Source organism: Tenrec ecaudatus, chromosome 1 (assembly GCF_050624435.1).
Source record: "Tenrec ecaudatus isolate mTenEca1 chromosome 1, mTenEca1.hap1, whole genome shotgun sequence".
Classification (NCBI taxonomy): domain Eukaryota; kingdom Metazoa; phylum Chordata; class Mammalia; order Afrosoricida; family Tenrecidae; genus Tenrec; species Tenrec ecaudatus.
In genome coordinates, this window is record NC_134530.1 from 247,127,819 (window position 1) to 247,141,342 (window position 13,524).

General features: G+C 43.0%; 1 long non-coding RNA gene and 1 other non-coding gene across 2 annotated transcripts in view; one reads left to right on the forward strand and one right to left on the reverse strand.

The window, feature by feature from the left end:
• LOC142425504 (uncharacterized) overlaps positions 1-13,524 on the forward strand; it is a 256,874-nt gene that overhangs the window by 41,045 nt on the left and 202,305 nt on the right. The window lies entirely within an intron of this gene.
• LOC142437795 (U1 spliceosomal RNA) lies at positions 5,195-5,358 on the reverse strand. Its single transcript, XR_012782314.1, has one exon. It is a non-coding gene; the product is annotated as a U1 spliceosomal RNA (small nuclear RNA).

A 13,524-nucleotide genomic window follows, 5' to 3' on the forward strand; every position in this document is an offset into this window, starting at 1 on the left:
ATCCAATTGCTCCAGTACTATTTGCAGAAAAAGTTGCTTTGTCAAAAATTTGTTACCATGGAGAAGCGCCTCATCCCGGATGGTTGTGGAGTCAAATACATCCCTAACCACGGCCCCTTGGACAAGTGGCGGGCCCTGCATTCATGAAGGCCTTGGTAGACCTGTGCTACCTCTCGTACCCACCAAATAAAAATTGAACTTCCTGATTAAAAAAAAATTGGTTACCATGATTAAAAATAAATTGTTTTCCACATTTGTGTGGGTCTCTGAGCTTTTTTATTTTGTTCTGTGGATTGATTTGTGTATCGTTATATCAAATCACACTGTTTTGGCTCTTGTAACTTTTAGTAAATCTTAAGGTCAAATAGTGTGAGTCCTCCAATTTTGTTATTCTTTTTCAAAGTTGTTCTGGCTATTTTAAGTTTTTTAATTTTAAAATGTGCTTGTCACTGTCTGGAAATTCCCTCTTGGGTTTTCATTGAAATTATGTTGAATCTATACAGTATACCAATTTGAGATTATTTACTAACTTGGTAGTATTAAATCTTCCCCTTCAAGAATAAAGTGTAAAAACTGTGCTTTTCTCAGTTTATTTATTTCATCATTATTTTTTATTCTGAAAATATTAAAAAATTGCATGCTACTTGATGTCTGTGGTATGTTCTGTGAAATAAAAGTATGGTTTCTGAAAAGTATATAAATCATTGCACAGCAAGGGATTCAGTAGTTTGGTTATGATACTACATGTATATTTTATAATATATTTAATTAGTCATAAAATAGTTAATATAATAAAATAATTAAGCCTATATAACTAAACACCGAAATCGTTAGGTAGCCAGCTAAAACTATCAAGAGAGGAGGAGTAAGGAGTAGCGGCATTGAATTCAGCCAGGTAGCTCTCGGGTAGAATTGTTTATGTCTCATTCTCTTTCCCCTGAGGAATTTTTCCAAATACTAGGAAGTGTTAGTAACAGCATAGACTTCTTTTTGGGGCCAGAGCAGTGGTTCTTAACATTCCTAATGCTTCGACCCTTTAATACAGTTCTTCATGTTGTGCTGACCCCCCAACCATAAACCTATTTTCGTTGCTTGGGTCAGGCGTTACATAATCCTCAAAGTAACATCTTGCTTTTGGATTATAACGATTTTGCTGGACTGCTATTATAGCAGCAATGGCAGGACTACTTGTGCCATGGTAGCAGATAATTGCAAGTAGATTTCTAGAGTTCAGCGATGTCATAAGCTGGTAAGAGGGCTTAGAGAAACATTGGTCCATCTCCAGGTCTATTTAGTAAAGGGTTTTCATTGGATTCCATAAATTCCCTCTTGTATTGAACTAAAATTTTTAAGCTATTAGCCTTTTGTGTTTTCTGCACAGGAATGAGTATTCAAGTGAACCCCAAGGAGGCCTAGAGCACATTGCCCACCATGTTCACTACTTAGGTTTGGCCTTTGTAAAAAGTGTGATAATCTGATCCTTCACATTATATATATATATATATATATATATATATATATATATATATATATATATATATATATATATATATAACAGATTTTTTCTGGAATAGTTATATAGTAAGGGAAAGTTCTGGTTAACTTGTTCAAACCAATGTTCTGCTAAGGAATTGTGATATCTTGAGTGAATCCCAGAGTCTAGTCCAAAGGGAGGTGAGTCATTCTTTGTACAATCATTCCTTTGTTTCACTTAGCAAAATCCCAGAGCATCTAGAGGATTCTCTGTGCCGGAGTGGATAGCTGATCGGGAAGCACGAATACTTCTGCCTCTTGCAAAGCAAGCTCTCAAGGCCTCCATGCTTGGTCAGGTGTTAGGAGTCGGGTGAGAGCATGACACCTGAGTTTGAGGTCACACTTTGGGAGGATGCCAGAGTGTAACGCACGTGCCACACTTCAATATGATGTTGAGGTCAACAATAGCATTGTGTATGTAACTATAATAAATGGGATGCTAATGGATCTGTTAGGTAGCTTAGCCTAGGGAACTGGGAAGTCCATTACGCATGCCCGGGAGAGCCAGCAAAAGACAAAAGCTGGATTTTCCCGCCGGTGGGCTTGGATGGGCGTTACACCTGGAGCAGCCCACCTGGGCCGGGTGATTGCAATTCAGCCAATGGGATCGACCTGGGGTCGTTCACCACACCTCCCCCGGAACCCTTGAAAAGGCAGGGACCGGAAGGGAGAGCTCTCTTGGTCTCTTGGTCTTGTCTTGCCTTGCCTTGCTTGGGTGGTCTGGTCGTCTTCGTGGGAGGGGAGAGATCCTTGCGTGTCCCGGAGCAGTCTCTGCCAGGCCGCATGGTCAAAGGAATCCTATGGGTGCCCTGTAAAACCTGATGCTTCTGTGTATATATGTGTATATGTATATGTATATATACCATATTAAATGAAGGGGGAAGTGCAGAGTGGAGACCCAAGGCCCAAGTGTCGGCCAATGGAGATCCCCTCATAGAGGAGTTTAGGAGAGGAGATGGGTTAATTAGGGTGCGAGGTAGTACAGATGAAGAACACAGCTTTCCCCCAGATCCTGGATGCTTCCTCCCCCCAACTACCATGATCCGAATTCTACCTTGCAGGGCTGGATAGGACAGAGGCTGTACACTGGTACATATGAGGACAGGAGGCACAGGGAATCCAGGGTGGATGATACCTTCAGGACCAAGGGTGTGAGGGACGATGCTGAGAGAGTGGAGGGTGAGTGGGTTGGAAAGGGGGAACTGATTACAAGGATCCACATGTGACCTCTTCCCTGGGAGAGGGACAGCAGAGAAGGGGGGAAGGGAGACTCCGGATAGGGCAAGATATGACAAAATAACGATGTATAAATTACCAAGGGCACATGAGGGAGGAGGGAAAGGGGAGGGAGGGGGAAAAAAAAAGAGGACCTGATGCAAGGGGCTTAAGTGGAGAGCAAATGCCTTGAGAATGATTGGGGCAGGGAATGTATGGATGTGCTTTATACAATTGATGTATGTATATGTATGGATGGTGATAAGAGTTGTATGAGTCCCTAATAAAATGTAAAAGAAGAAACAAAAACAAAACAAAAAACACCTGATGCTTCTTTGAACTTTCATTAAATTCACTTGGATCACGAGCCCGGCTTCAGCATGAAATCTTTCTCGCGCGGAGCCAAGGACCGAGGATGAGATTTAGGCCAAAGAGAGAACCCTAACAGATCTGAGGTTTGCAATCCAAGCTGTGGAGAAAGGCAACAGCCAATATTTCGTCAAATCACTGATGCTAGTTATCGATAGGGGTAAATCAAGGCATCTTTTAAAAAAATTATATACTGTGAAATATTTATTTCTAATTATGTCTTGAAGCATGCTGTAGCATAGGTAACAATCTTAATCTAACAACAGTAAACTACATTGCTATATTTTGCGATAGTATGTGTAAAAAAGCCAACATCAGTGTGAAGATAGCTTTTTTCTCACCAGATCAGAAATTCCCGGGGCAGTCTTTGCAAGAGCACAATGAAGATCATCTTCCACAACAAATCAAGGCATCTTATCATCAGGCATTAAAGGGCTTCTTGACAAAGATCAAAAGAAACAACCTTCAGTACGGGTTAGGATTCAACATAAAACAAACATCTTCTCAACCGAACCAATAAGCTATCACATAATAAACGGAGAAAATCTTGAAGTTGTAACGATAGCGGTTTCCTGGGATCCATAGTCAGTGACCATGGAGGCAGTAGCTAAGACATCAAGGGACGCACTGCATCGGGAAGCCTGCTACAAAAGGCCAGGTGTCACTTTGAAGACTAAAATGCCCCCGATTGAAGCCATCATGTTTTCATCATATGCACGCGGAAACTGGACAACGAATAAGGAGAACTGGGTTCTTAGAATGATGGGGCTGGTGAAAACATTGAAGATGTCATGGATTGCCAGAAGAACCAGCCAGTCTGTCTCGGAAGAAGTACAGCCAGGATGCTGCTGAGAAGCGAGGGTGCTGAGGCTGCATCACACGTGCTTGAAACAGTCCCTGGAGAAGGACATCACTTTCCTTCTTACTTATTTTCAGTTGCAATAGTCAGCATAAGAGGTGATTATCATTTCATATTTGAAAAAAAACAAGTAGGCAGAATTCCAACTAAATAACTATGGGAAACAGGGAGCTTTCTCCCAGGTTGTCTCCCCAAATATATTGCCAAACTTAGCTACTTGCTACACATGGTAAATGACTATGCACTTGGAGGTTAGCGAAAGTAGGTCAGAGGTTATTCTCCCTAAGGCTTGTCAGTCATCTAGAGCAATCAGACTGTAGTCTGTCCCACCTTAAGTAGGGCCCACTCCCTTCTGATAAGGATAGTAGTAGTTTCCCTGAAGGAGAGCCCAGGGAGGTCAGGCCCACTCAAGGGTGACCAAGGTTAGGCTGTCATATTGAGTCTAGGGCCCACCCTTGTTGCATATGTACACCCTTAGTCCCTCCCCTTCCTATTAGCTTATCCCCTTCCCCTTACACTTATGGCATGTATGCCCCCTATTGCTTGTTTTGCCTATTGCACACCCCCTTCCTATGACGTATGTCTTTACCAGTAATTAGAGGGCATGCATACTCCCCCAAATATAAAAGCCTGGGTTAGCAATATATCACTCTCTCCCGCGCTCTCGGCCTGCACTGTGTGCGGACCTGGCTGCTGAGGTCATGGCCATCTAGGAGGTGAGCATGCTGCTGTGATATGTGTCTGACTCCTTTATTATATACTCTCTTCTATCGCTTTTACTCTATGACTTTACTATGATTGAGCCTACTGAACCCGTGATTAGTTGTGGGGGACTGGCTTCCCCAACAAATAACTCTTCGTATAAATAAAAAGCAAAAAATACTGCTATTGAGTGATTTCAAACTCCTGGTGACCCCATGTGTTACAGAATAGAACTGCTGTGTAGAATTTTCTTGGATATCTATCTATCATCTATCTATCTATCTAGATATAGATATATAAAAGGCAGTTTAACAGTTTTTTTGGCACTTCATCCACACAATTCAGTATTTCAGTTTTATCAAGAAGAGTTGTCCAATCATAAACAATTTTAGAACATTTTTCTTGTACTTGTTATTTGTGTAATTATTTTTTTGATCATTTTATTGAGGGCTCTTACAATTCTTATTACAATCCATACATCAATTGTATCAGGGATATTTGTTTGTTTGTTTTTTTCTGGGGAGAGCACGAACGCAGTCCCCTTCTACCACAAATTGTGCAGTCGAGTTTCCCACATTTGGGGAAATCGCAGGGGTCAGCACATCCGGAGTGCAATGGATGAGCTTCGCCCTGGGAAAACCATCTTCCTGATCATGGTATTTCCCCTTCCAGGTAAGTATATTTGTACATATATTGCCATCATTCTTTTCTAGACATTTACTTTCTTTTGAGTCCTTAGTGTCAGCTCCCCCCCGTTATGACCCCTTGATAGATTATAAATTATTATTATTTTCATATCTCACACTGACCACTGTCTCCCTTCCCCCATGGTTTAGTTGTTCTTCCCCCTTGAGGGGTGTGTGTGTGTGTGGTTGTGTGTCGATCGTTATGATCGGTTCCCCCTTCTTCCCCTCCTCCCCTGCAATTATTGTTTTAGTCATGGCAAAAATATATACAACAAAACATTCTCCAATTCAACAACTTCTATGTATATAATCCAGTGCCACTGATGATAATCTTTGTGTTATATAACCATTATTTGATATACTTTTCCAAATTATTCTACAACCATTAACATAAACTCAATGCCCACTGAGCAGAAAACTCCTCCTTCACTCATGGTAGCCATTGGTCACATTTGGTTTCTTCTTTTTAGTTTTTTAGTAGTTTTCATGATATAATATTTATATATCATACACTTACATAATTAAATCTAAAGAGTTGTATATACATTATTACAATCTGTTCTAATGTTCCCTCGCCACTTTGGCCTGTACTTTTTACAGAAGCAGATAACTTGGCCTTTATTCTGAGGTGCTCCTGGGTGGGTTCAAACCACCAGCCTTTATGTTAGTAGCTGAATAGTTTGTGCCACCCAGGGACCTAAACCTGCACATAATTGATTTCTAAATAACAAGCACATCCAGTGGGGAAATATATTAGCCTTACAATAGTCAAGGTTAATGATTTAGGAAGCTCTTCATGGCTGTAAAATTTCAGATTTGTCTTACCTGTGCTTGGCATCCATGCCTACTTTATTCAAACTTGAAAACCTTTCTTCTTCTGAACTTTCTGGTTCATGGGCGGCTTCCTTTGGCTGATAGGTTGCTGGCACTTCTTCACTTGGAGTAGGCTGTTGACTGGCTTTCGGGGCCGTTAGCAGAAGGAAGATGGCAATAAGGCTGTAGCCCAGTACTTCCATAGTAGAGAAGTTCAACCAGGTGGGTTGAAACTACTAACCTTCTGATTAGCAATTGAGCATTTAACTGCTCTACCACTTGGGTTTCTAGTATGGCAATAATTGGTCATGTTTAAAGCAATCTCAAAGATTTGTGCCCACTATGTTGAAAACATAGTTTCAACCATGTGATCTCATTACAGGTGAGAGTTACTACATGACTCACAGAACGGACACATGTAAAAATTTATGAAATGCCAGTTTCTTGTTTGGTTCTGTCCACAATTTAGTATTGGGGTCCTATCTTTTCCAGGGCTCAATTTCCTAAGTTTGGGTCAGTTGGAGTTTTTCCTTAGAAACTTTAGATCCTACAGCAGTTAAATGTTTTAAAAAGATTATACTATTTTCATGTCATCTATTGGGAGTAGAGTAGTTATGTAAATCATCAACATATTGCAATAAAGTGGACATATTTGAAAATTATAACAGTTTCATGTCTGTGAATAGTATTTAAGAAAAATGCGGAGATTCAGTATAACCTAGTGACATTACACTTAGTAATACTTGTTTATCATCCCAGTTGAAGACAAATAGATATTGGCTTTTAGAGTGTACAGGGAGACTAAAGAAAGCACTAGACAGGTCACTAAATGGAAAATGGGTGGCATCCACAGGAACATGACCAAGTAATAAATGGAGGTCGGGAGCCATGGGGAATCTGGGAATAACAAGGTGATTGATAGCCTGCAAATTCCGAGCAAGCTGCCAACCCCTCATGTCTCACTCCTTAGCTGGGAGTACAGGGCTCCCGCAAGGACTAGTGTTGGGAACAATGAATTCCTTAGAAAGGAAGTCCTGACTGAAGCTCTCTTTAGCTTCTCACTGAAGTGCGTATTGAGGGAATCTCAGGAAAGGCTTAGACATTCTACTTGACTTTACTGATCAAATTCATCCCGCCTTAGTAGCTGGGGTAACCCACATGGTTTCCGGAAGCGGTGAAAAGTGGTTAGGAGGGAAGTGTGTTAGTAGCATACCTAATGCTTGCAAGCAGTGGACGCTTCTCCCTTTGCATTAGTTCCTAGTCAGATTTCTTGGAAAGCATCGTCAGGGGATCTGGCAAGCTTAATATTGCCACCTTTTCTGAGAAGTGCTTACTGCATGCCCATGTAACCAAAGGCGGTGGCCTAACAAATTAGCAGGACTAGCAGGGCTAAGTCAAGCAGGACGCAAGGGTACAAGCCTTCAACAGGAGCTGAAGACTTAGTCATGGGGTGGGGGAGGAACAGAGTTTATTCTACATTAGTACACCCTGAAATGTTTAAAGGTTTTGTACTCTGAAGCAAGGGCATGTATATAAACAAATGGGGTTAATTGAAGATAAGGTGACTCATATCATTTAAAAGTATGCAATGCTTTCCATTAATGTATCTGGTAGTTTCTCCTTGCTGATTAAGTCCCACCATAGGAAAAGTCCATATTGTCTCCTGAGCCCACTTATCCTATATCTGTCATTAAAGGCTCTCCTATGGAGAAAGTGTCTTTTGATGATTTAAAAACTGGCAGCAGTTCTTTTTCCAGTGCATGGATTTCTTGAAATAATAGCCTTCCTGGATTTGATGCTTCCAAAGAGTTTGAATTTACTTTGTTGGTGAGATTGTAACTGCTGCAATTGTGAGGCCATCAGCTTATTTGCTTTGGGGTTCAAGGTCAGAGAAAGATCAAGAACCAAAGTAGTCACCTCAGCAATGGGAGCCGCTTGCCAGTCAAGTTGGTGCTGTTTTACTGGAGCTGAGGTTTGGGGATTGAGGCCAGATATGAATACCACGTTGAGAGTTCTTGTAGTCCCAAGGCTAATGGGTCGACTTTAAAAAGGCATTCCAGAACCAGCTTTGGGCTCCTCGAAAGACCCTTAAGGAAAGAAAGGAAGCTCAGAGTGGGTATTGTCAAGAGTATAAGAAGGAAGAGAATGGTCCAGAGGAGAGATGGCCTACAAAGGGGCTGTTGGCTGTGAACAACCTGAGTGGATAGAGCAAAACTCTCACATTGTAAAAAAAAATCTGACATTGTAACTCCTTATTTTGCTTAGTTAATTTACAGACAGTATCCTGCAGGGAGGCAATTTTGCTATATTGGTGTCTCTTAGAAGCTGCTACATACCCATTAAAATACCATATATACTCGTGTATAAGCCGAGTTTTTCAGCACCTTTAAAAAAATAATTTTATTAGGGATTCATACACCTCCCATCACAATCCATACATACATCAATTGTGTAAAGCACATTTGTACATTCATTGCCTTCATCATTCTCAAAACATTTGCTCTCCACTTAAGCCCTTGGCATCAGCTCCTCATTTTTTCCCCTCCCTCCCGCCTCCCCCCTCCCTGATGAACCCTTGAGAATTTATACATTGTTATTTTGTCATATCTTGCTCTGTCCCACGTCTCCCTCCCCCCACTTTTCTATTGTCTGTTCCCCAGGGAGGAGGTCACATTGCAGATCCTTGAAATAGGTTTCCCCTTTCCAACCCACCCTCCCTAAACCCTCCCAGTATCGCCACTCACTCCACAGGCCCTGAGGGGATCATCTGCCCTGGCTTCCCTGTGTTTCCAGTTCCCATCTCTATCAGTGTACCTCCTCTGGTCTAATCAGGCTTGCAAGGTAGGATTCAGATCATGACAGTGGGCGGGGGTTGGAAAGGAAGCATTTAGGAACTAGAGGAAAGTTGTATTTTTCATCATTGCTATATGGCACCCTGACTGTCTCATCTCCTCCCCAAGACCCTTCTATAAGAGGATGTCCAGTGGCCTACAAATGGGCTTTGAGTCTCCACTCCGCACTCCCCCGCTCATTCACTATGGTAAGATTTTTGTTCTGATGATGTTCTGATGATGCCTGATACCTTCAAGCCTTTAAGACTCCAGAGGCTGTATCTTTTGGTAGGCGGTCACCATCAGCTTTCTTTGCCACATTTGCTTATGCACCCATTTATCTTCAGTGATCATATCAGGAGGTGAGCACAAAATGATGCGATTTTTTGTTCTTTGATGCCTGATAACTGATCCCTTCAGCACCTCGTGGTCACACAGGCTGGTGTGCTTCTTCCATGTGGGCTTCATTGCTTCTGAGCCAGATGGCCGCTTGTTTACCTTCAAGCGTTTAAGACCCCAGACGCTCTCTCTTTTGATAACCAGGCACCATCAGCTTTCTTCACCACATTTAGTTGTTCACCTACTTGGTCTTCAGCGGTTGTATCAGAAAGGTGAGCATTGTAGAATGCCAATAGAAGAAAGTATTGAGTGGAGGCCCAATGTCCTTCTGCTACCTTAATTCTAACCTTATAAATATATGCACATAGATCTATTTCCCCATCCTCATGTATAAATATGTTTGCATATGTACATGTCTCTATCTAGACCTCTATAAATGCCCTCTGCCTCCCAGCTCTTTCCTCTATTTCCATTGACTTCCCTCCTGTCCCACTATCATGCTCAGTCCCCACCAGGGTTTCAGCAATTCCTCTTAGTTACATTATCCTTGATCATGCTCAACCAGGTCTCCCACACCCTTCTCACCACCGATTTGGATCGCTTGTTGTTCCCTTGTCCCTGGGTTTATTAACACCACTACCTTTCACCCCACCTCCCCGTCTACCATGTCTCCATGGAACTATCGATCCCGTTGTTTTCTCCTCTGATTGTTCATCCAGCCTATCTTATTTAGACAGACTTGTGGAATTAGTAACATGCACAGAAACAAAACAGCACAACCAAGCAACAATACACAACAAAACAGCAACAAACCAATGACAAAAACAACAAAACACAAGAAAGAAAAGCTTGTAGTTAGTTCAAGGATTGTTTGTTGGCCTTTAGGAGTGTTTTCCAGGGCAGTCTGTTGGGGCACCATGCCCTGGCCCCAAAGGCCACCTTCAGCTTTCCCTGGGGACCTCGCCGCTTCCTTCCCTTGCTATTCTGTTGCACCCCCTTGATGTTTTGCCTCGGTGTGGTGGATCCGATCGGGTGCAGTTCCCTCACTGTGTCTCTGGTGTTGCCTGTAGGCCTTTGGGTCAGTGAGTGACGTTGTGTCTCATAGTGGGGCCGACCATGTGGTCCTCTCTGTTGACTGGCTGTTCTAATTGGGAACATAGACCTCCTGGCCTGGTGGGCCATGATGTGCTCCACTCTCTCCTCCTCCCCCTTCATCTGCTTCCATGTGCTCCGATCAGATATGTCCCTTTTCCAGAGCTGTAGAGTCAGTGCCGTCCTTTGATATAAATTCTTCTGAGGGGAAGGGCAGATGTCCCCTTAGTAGTTGGGGTTGGGGCCGGCCCCCAGACCTCTCTACTGGTTTCCCACTCCACGCCAGCATGTTGCATTCACATCTTGGAGCATGGGGTTGAAGTCTGGTCCCTCTTTCCCTGTGGAGACACAAACAATACCCTCCCCTTGGGTGGGTTAGCCCTGTGCCCCCTCTACCCTTTTCTTTTTTTTTCCCTTTTCTTTTTTATTATTATTATTTTTTCCCTTTCCCCATCTCCTTTTTTAGTTGTCTACCATGTGCATCCCTGTATTTCCTCTTGTCCCCGCCACACCACCTGGTCCTCACCCCAGGAATATTTGTATACCGTAGCTTTTTCCCTATGCCCCATTTGCACCCCCCTTTAAAAAAAAAAAAAGCTTACCTCAGCAGTCTTTCAAGTCAATGCTATCTTTAGGTCTGTTTTCTCTTTTGTGTCCTCTGGGTGAGGTTGTTCTATGTGGTGGTCTCTTATTTATGCTTGGTGAGTGTTCTTCTGCCCATACTGGGTTGGGAAAGATCTTTCATAGGGCTGGGTTTCTTCTGATGTCTTCTTTGAGTTTTTCCTTGTCTGGGAAGACTCTTACTTCTCCATCTATCTTGATCGATAATTTGGCTGGGTAGAGTATTCTTGGGTTTGCATTGTTTTCCTTCAATTTTTGGAATATATTACTCCACTCTCTCCTCTTCTTCATAGTTTGTGCTGATAGGTCTGAGCATATTCTTATTTTGGAACCTTTATATGTGATTGCTTGTTTTTCCCTAGCTGCTCTCATGATTTCCTCCTTTTCCTCAAAGTTGGATAATTTAACTATTATGTGCCTTGGTGACTTCTTCTTGGGATTTAGTCTAGCTGGGGTTCTTTCAGCCTCCTGAATGGTTGCCTGGTTTTCATTCACTAAGCTGGTGAGGCTTTCCTCCAAGAATTATCTCACTATTGTTGCAGATGACTTCTTTGTTGTGTCTTCCTCCGGAAAGTCAATAACTCTAATGTTGTTCCGCTTCATAGCATCAGACATAGGTCTTAAGTTCTTTTCAGCTTCTCTGATGATCTTATTAGATTTTTGTTCGCGTTTGTTAAAGTCTGCTTGGCTGTCCTCCAAGTCACTGATACGGTTTTCTGATTTCTCCAGTCGCTTCTCGAGGTCCTTGAGTGTGCTACTGGTTTCTGTTATCTCCTCCCTAAGCTCCTGTATTTCTCTTTGATTTATGACTTTTACCTCTTCTATCATTTCATCCTTTTTCTGTATTGTTTCCCTTATATCCTCTATGACTCCAAGTAGCATTCTGAAAATTTCTTTCTGTGGCAGCTCAATGTCTGCTTCCTCTATGCATGTCATTATGTTCAGGACTTCTTCTGGCATTGCCTTTTGTTTCTCTCCTTTTTTTCCCATTGAGGTCGTTGGGGCTGATGGCTATTTGCGTTGTGTTGTTTTAGATGAGCCAGGTGCCCTTTTCCAGGTAGTCAAGAGCACTGGTTCTCTTTGGGAGACTTGTAGGAGTGCTTCTTAGAACTCCCTATAGCTTATTTCACTATGGAATTAACCTACCACTTTATCCTCCTGTGGCTTCCCTCTAAGGGAGTGACCCAGAAGGGTTGCCTGCTTTGGTGTTGTGGAGGTTGGGCAGAGGTTCCTGCAGCAGCTTGGAGCATTGAGGAGTGTTGACTGAGCTTCCTTATGCCCCTAGGCACACAGGCAGGAATTGCCCAGTAAGAAATTGAGCAGAGTATCCCCTGGTGGGAGTCAGCAGGGCTTTTCCCAGCCTAGCTAGCTACCCAGGGTGGAGCTCACCCAACTGGGTGTGGCACAGGTGTAAATGCCCTAAGCTAAGAGGAGTGGTCTGGAGGTTAGCAGTAGAATGTGAGAGACCAAGAAAGAGGCAAAGAGGAGACAAAAAAATTAAAAAGCAAGTCCATGGAGCCTGAGGATTTTATTTTTTTATCTCCCTGGCCAGCTGGAGTATACTCAAATGTAATTGTCTCTCAGTCACTGGGCTGCAGCTCCTTGCTGTTTAAAGCTGACTCTTGCTACAGTGGGTCTTTGTTATGCTAAAAGCCACCAGGCCCCGTAACTGAGTTCTGGCATTCCTTAGCTGGGTTGCTTCTTATGCTGATTTATGTTAAGGGCCTCTGCCTATGTGTTCCTGGGAGTTGAGCAATCAGACTTGGGTTTGAGTTTTAAACCAATAATATATATTTCACCCCTTTATGTTTTTGTTTATGATGTGCTCCGATTTGGGGGCTGTCAGGCTGACCCCCAGAGGGGAAGATCCAGCTTATTAGGGGGGCTGCTTCCTTCTTGGACAATTGGAACTAAATTTGCTCCCTGGACTCCCAACTTTCTGCTTATTTTCTCCCATACCGCGATCTTCCTAAGGTAATACAATATTTTTTCTTTAACTCTAAATTATGGCTACCCTCCACCACTCCCTTGGCCATGTGCTCAGGGCAGCCAACCACACGGAGAGCTCCGGAGTGAGGTTCCCCTCGTGTCTGGAATTCTGTCCCCTCTTGGGCGTCTGTCTGCAGGAATTGCTGCCCCCGGCAAGGGCACAGCCAGCGCCTTCGGGCTCGCCAAAGCTAGAGCACTTTAAAGCATTATTGGTTTGCTTTGTGAGTGGAAATCCCACATAAAAAGGGGTTCAGGAGAAACCTTGGTACCCTAGTTCTAATTTCATGACTCCACCTCCCCGTTTCCTTTGCCTTACCTCCCGATTTTCTGGTCTGGCAGCAGGAGCTCCGGAGGGATGAGTCCTATCTGGTCACCATTTTCCACAGCACATTTTTAATGCAGTTTTTGTGGTAAAATTAGGTGCCTTGGCTGACATTCAGGTCAGCTTATACTCGAGTTTATATGATAGGCATCC